Raw genomic sequence first — 9962 nt, forward strand, 5'->3', positions numbered from 1 at the left:
CGGCTCCGGAACCCGTCACAGCTTCTGACACTGTGGCTCCTGCTCAGAGAAAAGGAGAAACCTCCTTTACTTCACCCCAGGGCAGATTCCCAACGAGGCGGAGATATTCTGCTCTTCAAAGCTATGTCCGGGGCCAGTAAATTTTTTCACCTTGTTCGGACGTTTGGCCTGGTAGAGACATCAGTTTAATTTTTATGATCCGAGAGTTCACAGAGCGTTTTGGCTTAGTTCAGTTTGTTCCCTGTCATAGGTAGAGACAGAAAAACTAGCAGGAGACAGAAAAAACTACGTCGGAACCAATTCTTCAAACCACTCCGAAAGGCGTGATTTTCATTGGAAATTTCTGGTAGGTGGGGGAGCACGACCTCGCTGGCTTCTAATCTCCCTTTTTCATTTTACTTTCCTTTTTTTTGCCGGAAGACCGAGGTCTCAAATCTAAGATTTTGCTTTAGCAACAACCAGGAATACCCCCCACAAGCACATTCTTGTTTGTGGCCGCTCGTACGTTTCCCAAGCAAAGGGATTCTACTAATCATTTTACTTGGAGCGGGTCGCTCAAAGACACCTGCCTGGGGAGCTGGGTGGGTCTGCATGCCTGGTGACAAGCTTCATATTAAGCCTTCCTGCTGCTCACCGCCCTGTCTCCGACCCCCGCGGGCTCCCAGACCTTCCTCAATCCCCAGGCACCATGGGGATCTCAGGACTCAATGTATGAGTACAACCCAAAGGAAGGGTGCTTGCCATCAGCAACACAGGGTCCGACACGGAGGCAGAAAAATACGGCAAGTCTATCAAGGTTAGCTCAATAAACCCATCCAGCCGGCACCAAATGGTGAAGCAGGGAAAAAGCCTTGGAGCCCCACCCGTTGGGACACAGCGTGCAGAGGACAATCAGGACCGCCCTCCCGCCAAAGAAGAGGCTACAGAACCTGGGTCCCTTTGCCGTGGCCATTGGGTGGGATGGCACGCAGCTTGGGTGGGCTTGGGGACAGATGTCCGTGCGATGTGCTCTATATCTGCACCTCTGAGGGAGTCTATTTCTACCCTTGCCGGCCCCCCGATGTAGAGACACCAGATGATCCTGGGAATTACACAACATGAGGCCTGAGATTTGGGGCTTCGGGCAGAAACGGAGCAGTTAGGAATTGCCACTTTTCTAGCTGTGGGACTTCGGGCAAGCGGCTTCACTTCGCGGAGCCTCAGTTTCCACATCTGTAAAACGGGAGTGGGGGGGAAATACAAGCAGTGACTTTACGGGGCTGCCATAAAGAGTAGGAAAGCAGTATCAAAGGAAGGGTCAAGTCGTTGATGACAAGTTTGCATTTTGGCCCCGCCAACGTGGAGGAGCTGATGGCAGACCCCGGGCACGTGGGAACCCGAGGGATCTGCCTTTGCTCACATGCCCTCGTGTGGACCAGGCCACCCGACTCATCTGAACCATTCAAGGTGGGAGGGGCCGGGGTGGGGGGTGGGGGCTGTGAGCGATGGGCTGAGTTAGATGAGGGAGGGGGCAGCCAGGCCACTGTCCGGTGCTGTTGTGTGTCGGAGGCGTGGGCTTATGCCTTCCCAGGAGCGACCCACTTTGCACGTCGGTAACTGCGGGCACATGGGAGATCTGCCTGCGGAGACCGTGTGACCTTGGGTAAGTCACTTCCTCTGCAACCTGGGCAGGACCCTAATCCCAGGGTAGCAGCTAGAGGAGCTGCAGTGGAGTCCAAATAAGGTCAGGGCTGCAGATGCCAATGGCTGTGAACGCAGAGGTCAGGGGTGTCAAGAGGTATTTCAGCTCCCACACCGCTAGCAGCTCTCTCAGCCCGTTACCGCAATAGCACAATAAAGAAAGGGAGGGGGAACGAGGCCCCGCATCACTGGGCCAAGCGATTCGAGGGATTTATTTTGGGCTCCAGTCTAGTCTTCCAAGGAAAGAGGTTTTCTTTTCTTCTTTCCTCTTCTTTTCTTTCCACTGAGCCTTTTATTTCTGAAAAGGTAAATGCCCAATTAGATGGATTTTCGTCTTTCATGTGGAGTTGTTGTAGGCTTTTTGAGCATGAAACAATATTTTGGAGTCATTCCACCCTCTCAGTTAGAGAAGAAGCTGGGTTTGCTTTGGGTTTTTTTTTTTCGTTTTTTTTTTCGGTTGGGTTTTTCTCAAGAGCCCTCTGCTAAGTAAATATTCATGAAGGGAATTTTTAGCCACTCTGGTCTGTTAGTTCAATGTAGACTCAAACGGATTTTTTTTTTTTTAATGTAGCAAAATCTATCACAATGATATCCATTTGGGTTTGATTTCTTTTTTGAAGGTCGCTGGTGGAATTAAAAAAAAAAAGATTTTTTTTTTTTTGCATACCCAAATGCAGACCTACCAAAAGTCATTAGCAATCTCTTTTTTAATTCCACCAAATAATTTGGAACGAATGTCCTTTCCTGCTCACCTCTGAATGACTGAGGCTGTTTAACTTGTTATTTTTCATTCTCGTAAGGGCTCCAGAATCAGACTTGGTTAGAGAACTTCTAAATATTTTACAGGAGAAAAAAATATGTACACACATACACATACGCAGAGTCAGAAGAACATCCCCGGATGTTTTTGGAAGGAAAAAACTTTTAGGATAAAAACATGCAAACAGTATTATCTGAATATCACATAGGCTTAAAAGGACAGGAGGAATCACCACCAACCCCAAAACCACACGTCTGAACCCTGACCCTTGTGCACAAAAGCTAACATTTGTTGAGTGACTCTTTGATTTTTCGCATCAACTCTACGGAGTATCATCCCCATGACAGAAGAGGAAACTGAGACCCAGACAAGGTAAGTAACATGATCCTTGAGAAGTAAGTGATAAGCCTCAGACCAAAACCCTAATTCTGAGGCTACTCTGCTTCTTTTAAAGATGCTACGGAAGTCCCAAAGGTCTTCATAATAATATCTTGCACTTAAAAAAAAAAAAAGTGTATTTATTCTTGAGAGAGAGAAAGAGAACAGGAAACAGAGAGAAGGAGACACAGAATCTGAAGCGGGGTCTGGGACACGGGGCTCGAACTCACGAACCTTGGGATCGTGATAAGCCGAAGTCGGGTGCTTAACCCACTAAGCCACCCAGATGCCCCAATGGTATCTTACACTTGATTCTTTTATCTTACTAGGGGAATAGAGAACGAGGGTTAAAAGTCCGGCTTGCCCCAGAGGTAGGGCCTGGAGTAAGGGAGTTCCCCTCCTGCCTCGGGCTTCTGTCCTTTGGGAATCCTGTGACCACCCCCGCCCGCGGCTGCTGCAGAATCAAATGAGAAGGCAGGTGAGTGCAAGATCACCCTCCAGGGCGGTCCTGCTCCTGAGAGGCCCCAGTAAGGAACTCTCTGGCCTCTGGCTGCTGGCTGGGCTCAGCTCCTGGTGCCCCAAGGATTGTGGAAGGCAGGCAGGACTCGGCAAGATGGCAGTGTTATCTCCCAGGCTCTTCCCTGCCAGGTTGAGGAGACAGGCTTTCTTCAGAGGCTTCTAGCAGCTCCTATGCCACACTCCCAGGGCCCCTCACCCATCCCTCCGTCTGCCTCTTGGGGGGCGAGGGGGGTGGGTAGGAGACGGTGGGGGGGTGGTAACTGGGCTCAGGTAAACCCTCCACTCAGTTTATGAGTGCGTGTTTGCTACTGGGACCCAGAATGCTTCTCTGTTCAAAATACCTGCCGCTGTACTGGGCACACCCTAAGTGCTTACCAAAAAGCAGATGTGACTCTATTTATTATCAATAAGGCAAGCTCACGGCCTCCTGCTGGGGGCACCTCCCAATTGTCCCACGCAGGGTGGGAATTCTAGACGGCCATCTACCAGTTGAGGAAACGGGAGACTCCAAGAGGTCCGGTGATGGACCTAAGTCCTCGGCCGGGAGCCGGTGGTATGGGATAAGGCCCAGGAGCTAGGAGTCCTGAGTCCTAGGCCAGGGGTTGCCCTGCCTGGATCCACTTGACTCTGTAAGAAATATCCTAACACCAAAGTCCTGTCTCCAACACTCGTCCCAGCGTTCACCCCGGCAGACCGAGGCGTGTGTTCAACTTTGACACAGGTCGCACCTGTCCCTGAGCCTGTCAGGCCACGCAGGAAGGGCTCAGGGCACGGCGCACCCCCACCCGTGCACTTCCCCACCGCCCTCCCCCCCACCCCACCCCATATTCCAGCTCCTGGTAATTTCCCGCGTCAAGCCCTAGGGATAAAAAAACTTTCAAAGTTTTTTTGTTTTTTTTTTTTTTGTTTTTTTTTTATTTTCACAACCCACAGGAATGAGAAAAGCACGCTGTTCCCGTAACTTCATCGTCTGGCCTTGCTTCTTCCAATGGGGGCTATTAACACACCGTTTAACATCAACACCGGCCTTGTACGTCAAGTGTTTTTCCATGAGCTTTCCAGAACTTTCCGCCTTCAGTCAACTCCTTTATTTCCCAAGTGCTCTGTTTGAATTCGGTGCCTCCAGAAAGCAGCACCTCCTGTGCTCACCCGCCCGCACAGGCTCTTAGCTGGGGCATCAGGCACTCTTCCATGCAGGATCTTTAATCCTCACCGTGCGTCCTGAGATAACCCACCTGCACTTGAACCCTAGCCCCCGAGGTGCAGGGCCTGCCTGAGCTCACACAATTAGATGTGGTCATGTGCCTGAAAACCTGGGCACCGTCCCCCACCTGCCTGCCATGCCTTTTAAAACCCCCTCTCTCGACGCAGCCAGGTAATTCTGACATCAAGTTTAAGGACAAGGATGAAAAATAAAGCACAGAATTGTATTTTCTTGAAGCGAAAGCAAAGCAGCTACTTTCCGTTTGACAGGCCACCACTGCAGTGCCCGTAACCCTTGGAAGATCTCAATTCAGGGACCTGCATTCTGGCTGAGTGGCAATGATGAATCCCACCCAAGCAAACCAGAAATCGACACCTACTGCAGGAACGGGGCCCAATCACTGAAGCCCTGAAATCCCAGCTCCCTCACCTCTGCAGAACCACGCAGAACAGACCTACATCCGGCCTGTTATTTTATTTTACTTCACTTTTCTTGGGCTCACTAGGCGCACACCATGTTAATTAGACACCAGTTCTAGGCAGGCAAGAAACTACCTTCGCTCCCCTGCGGTGTGACTTCCCTAGTTATTCGGGCTTTGGCTCCCCAGTGAATTCTTCCCTGTGGGTCCCGCAAGGCACAGGAATCCACTCCCTTCTCTGTCCCAGCCCTCCCGCGGCACATGCGTGCTCCCGCCCCGTGCAAACCATACTGCCACAAACTCTTCAAGTGCACCCGTGCGCCTCCCCGCCATGCGGTGACCTCTGGGGGATGGTAACAAGGGTCGATCAGAGTTCTCACGACTCTCTATTTCCAGCATCTTGCATGGTGAGTAGAACACAGTTAAGTTCCTAATAAATGTTGGATCAACGGAAATCAAAACAATCCACCCAACAAGACCCCAGAAACAGTCAAACCTCAGGCTTCCCAAGGAATGTTGGGTTTCCAAGAGGGAAACAAGGACTTCAGTGCAGGGAAAAGAATGGGGGTAGGGGGAAGGGAAAACACAGGGCACTCACCTATTTGGAGTTTATGAGACCAACTGGTGTTCTAGATCAGCTCTGTCACTCGGGGTCCCCTGATTTCCCCTCTGGGCTTCAGTATTTTTGAATTAATATGAAAATATTGAGCAAAATGACTTCTATGAACATTTTCAGCTCGAGTGGGAACCCTATTGGTCCTGGTGAAGTCACCAAGGTCCCTGTTTGCAATACACATCATCGGGGCTCCCTCAAAATGCCACCTCGGCTCTGCCCAGTTTCAGACCCCAGAGTCTGAAACTTCTGGGGCGTCTCTCAACGTCCGGTGCTGAGAATTGCTGACGAATGACTTCACCAAGCGGGCGTGGGCTCTGGGAGTCTGGAGCACTCGCAGTGAGTAAGGAGGCGTCATTGCACGGGGTGGCCCTGTTGTCTGTGATGCCAGGAATGCCCGGAAAGTTCTGAGGACGGTGCTGGAGCAAAAAACAAGCAGGGCACAGGCTGTCTTCATGAAGAAAGCCTTTAACGGCCCCAAGGCCATGTCAGCAGAACTCCAAGCCTCTCATTTTGCAGAGAGTGAAACTGAGACCAGAGCCTGGAACAGACGGGTGCCAAATTACAAAGCAATTGCGCACTGGCTCTGGGACTTCCTCTGGGGCCCAAGGTTGGGCTCCTGTGCCCAAATTAGAGAAGAGCGCTCTCAGAGCCTTGGGTCTGCAAGGGGGGAGCGAAGGTTACACGTGTGGTCCACAACTTAACAAAGGGCATGTGAGCCTTATTCTAGAATTCTCTGTGACCAGGCCAGCTCTTCCACGGGAGGGTGGTGCTTGTCCTTTGTGTATATAGGATTTATTGGGAAGCGGGATAAGGAGATCACTGGTGGATTTGTTTCACTTTACTTTGGTTGCTTTTCATGGTGTGGGAGGGAGCCTGGGGAGAGGGTTAAGGTCTAGATCCCGTAAGGCAAAGCCCTGTCCAAATATAACTCCTCTGAGTCAGCAGCTTGCCACACACAGCAAAGGACTCAAGCTAGGTGAGCTGACCAGGAGGTTCAAAGGCACCCCTTCCTGGGGGCGGAGGGTGCGGCTGAGAACTTGCCCCCAGGAGATATCCTGGCCTAGGGGTTGCTTGGTGCAGAGGGGAGACAGAGCCCCTCACATCCCTGAGGCTCCAGGATCTGCAAGGACCCCTCGCTGCCAGGCCCAAAGACGGACCCACCCCACCATAGCTAGGGGACCAAAGGCTCCAGACAGCCGATTCTGTGGAAGTCCCTGACGTCAGAGGGTTGCTGGTATGTCCAGCTGGGGGAATGCCTAGCCTGCCCCCGGAAAAGGGAACACAGGCCTGAGGTCGGCAAGCGGGCTACTCAGAGCCACACTGAGCAGAATCCACACCCCCTAAGAAAAAAACAAAAAAACAAAAAAAACAACCCTCTGCCATTCTCCGTCAGCCAAGGGCTCAAGAGGCCTCCGCAGGCCTGCCCACCCAGTGAGGTGAGGGGAAGATCCTGCTCCGGCCCAGGCCCTCGCCTTGCCCCGGTGGTAAAGGCTGGACTGGCAAAACGCAGGGACAGTAGTACATTGCCAGGCTTGTGGAGGTGTTCAAAGGCAGAGGGAGGGGCCCCCTACTCATTCTGTTATTTATTTGTTCAGCAAAACTAAATATTTTCGAAGATGGGATTCCTCTCCCCAGACTTTGAGTCACCGTATGTGGATATGCATATGTAGTGTGAATGCGTGAATGTGTATATCCACACGTGCACACGTGTTCGCACAATTTTATGTAACTCTGTGCAACACACTTGTAAAGTAATAGTGATGACCCCATTTTACAGATATGAAAACGGAGATTCTGGGAGCTCCAAGTCTCAGGCTCGAAGGTCAGAGACGGAGATGATGAAAAGACCTGGGATCTACGGGGAGGGTGGGAGTGTGCAGGAATGGTGAGCTCTGGTCGATCTTTCCAGCCAACTGCGGGATTTTAGAAAACAGCCAGGCCATGGCTTTGGGGGAAGGAAGAAGAGGTGCAGGAAGGTACCTCCAAGGAGCTCAGGCAAGGTGAGGTCACTGGCGCCCCTTCCCCACCTCGGCCACAGGCAGCAGTCTCCGTAGCAGCCTGCAGGGGGCAGTGCGCCTTGCCTTTTGCGAACCGCCTGGGCGCCCTTACGCAGCTCCAGGGAAGGAACACCAGGCGGCTCCGCCCTCAGCTTCTAAACAGCCCAGTTTTGAACCCCGCGCGTAGTAGGTGCTCAAGGCACGCCTAGAGGCCGAAAGGCCTCGGTTAGGGGGATGAACGTAAATTCGGTGGTAGAAATGGGGAGGGGAAGGCGAGAAGGGGACATTCCGGCCCCTGCCCGCGCATTTCCATCTAGAGGCCTTTTCAAACAGCCTTAGTCCCTACTGTGTGTCAGGCGCGGTGGCTACCGCTCCTGGACAACCTCGTTCTCTGCTAATCTCCTTCTCCCCCCACTCCTCCACCCCTCCCCCTCCCTCCAGCCAAACACACACGCTCAGCCTTAGCGGCGGTGGGCGCTCGCTGTCTCCCTAGGGGACATCTCGGCCCAAATCCGCGTGGCGAGGGGACCCGCGAGGGTGGTGAGCCAGAAGGAGCCAGGAGTCCCTAGAGGTGGGACACGTGACAGCCAGGCGGATGCCTGATGCGGCCCCTCGGCAAAGTGGTCGCTGCCCTCGGGGACGAAGCCGGTTCCCTCTGCGGGACACACAGAGCCCGTGAGACGCAGTGACCCGCCCAGCCCCCACCACTCGCGCACTTCTGGGCGCGCACGTGTCCGCCCGCCGAGCGCCCCCACCGAGCCCTGCGAGTGGCAGGCGCTGGCCGAGACCTTCGGGTAGCAGGCTGGAAGGACTCCGGGCTCCAGCCGCCGATCGGAACCCAGACGCTGCAGCCGCCCGTCCCCAGAGACCGGGCCGCGGGGCACGTTGAAGGCAGCCCGGGCGCAGCCTCAACCCCCATCTCAAGTTCAGCCGCGCTTCCTCCCGCAAGGTCACGCTCAAACACACTCAGGCTCAGCGAAAAGGAGGAGCTCAAAGTTGCGCCACGGTCCGGATTCCGAATCTAGCCGTAGCCCCATCCGGGCGCTCCGCCCCAGGGTCACCGCTGCCCTGGCCCTGCGCTCTCCCAAACAGCGGCCCCTGCCCCGCGCAGGTCACACACCCACGAGACGCAGACAAGTTGCTAACTTTTGTCAGATTTTTTCGCTGCAGCTGCGGCGCCTAACGGGGTTGGGGCGGACTCCGGAGTTTCGAGTTGCCACCCGCACCACCCCCGCCACGCTCCCCTGCGCCCACCCAATACCTCCCTGCCCACCACGCCACGTCCAGCTGCCGCGTCCCGGGCGCCAACTTCTCGGTCGTCTCCGGAGTAACGTGGGCCGGCGGCGTCCCCGGGGGCGACGGCCAACTCCCGGATGTGCCCCTGCTCGCAGCGGATTTGGACGCTCGATCCGTACACTGTCCCGCCGCAGCTCGACCGGATCACCGGCGGCCTCCGCGGGCCCCCGCGGCCCTCGCTCCACTCGAAAGCCCCGGAGCCAGCCACCCCGAGGGGACTCATCCCACCGGCGGCCCCGCTGGCCGCTTCGCCCTCTGGCGGCCCGGACCAGGGAGATTCCAGCCTGGCGCCGGTGCAATGTCACTGGGGCCACCCCGGGGACCGCTGCCCCAGACCTGGCGCAGGCTCCCCGCTGAGGTCCCAGCAGCTCTCCCAATAACGGCAAAAGATCCCGGAGCCCCGGCCTCCTCCCGGACCTCCTCCCTCTCCCGAAGACCCCGGTGTCGCCGTGGCTAAGGAGGGGGGGGGGTCTCCCTACGCGTGTCTTCCCCTGGACGCCCGGGGTCTACAGTCCCACTTCCACTGTCAAGCCCTCCTAGACCCCTCCCGACCACTTCTGTTCCCGGCTCCGGGCAACCGCCCCTCCACTTGGAGAACACACTCGAAACTGCCCCAACTCCGGCGGACGCAGCCCCCCGCTCACCCCGGCCGCGCTGGGCTCGGCGCGCTCACTCACCGCAGCCGGAGACACGCTGGAGTTTCCGCGGCTTTGGAGATGAGGGGCTCCGGGGAGACTAAAGGGGGGGTTGTCCCGAGCACTGGCCCCCTTCCCGGCTCACATCGCGCCGTCCTCCTCTCCCTCCTCCTCCTCGCCCTCCCTGTCCTCCTCTTCCTCCTCCCTCTGGTCTTTGTCTTTGCAAAGTGTCGAAACTGTCTGGCATAGTGGAGCTCCGCCGGCGGAGGCTGGAGCCGGGGAAGCGGGGAGGCGGGGTGAGGATGGGAGCGGTCTCGGGAACACCTTCCCCCGGGTGTAACGGGAGGGGCCGGCGGGCGGCCGGGGAGGGGCCGCTTCCCTGGCCGGCCGGGGCCGGGAGCGGGGCGCGCCGGAGCGGGGCGGGCGCCTGGGCTGCGCGCGGCCCTCCCCTTCCTCCGC

At 55.7% G+C, this 9962-nt stretch overlaps 1 protein-coding gene across 1 annotated transcript in view; it reads right to left on the reverse strand.

Annotated features, from left to right (window-relative positions):
* The window catches only part of ST3GAL1 (ST3 beta-galactoside alpha-2,3-sialyltransferase 1), a 95815-nt gene extending 85907 nt beyond the window's left edge, over positions 1 to 9908 (reverse strand). The window contains exon 1 of the mRNA XM_040494602.1: positions 9546 to 9908. The gene's annotated coding sequence lies outside the window, so the exon portion shown is untranslated. The remainder of the gene's footprint in view (positions 1 to 9545) is intronic.
* Between the last annotated feature and the right edge of the window lie 54 nt (positions 9909 to 9962).

Source organism: Herpailurus yagouaroundi, unplaced genomic scaffold, assembly GCF_014898765.1.
Source record: "Herpailurus yagouaroundi ecotype Mexico unplaced genomic scaffold, PumYag 186, whole genome shotgun sequence".
Classification (NCBI taxonomy): Eukaryota; Metazoa; Chordata; class Mammalia; order Carnivora; family Felidae; genus Herpailurus; species Herpailurus yagouaroundi.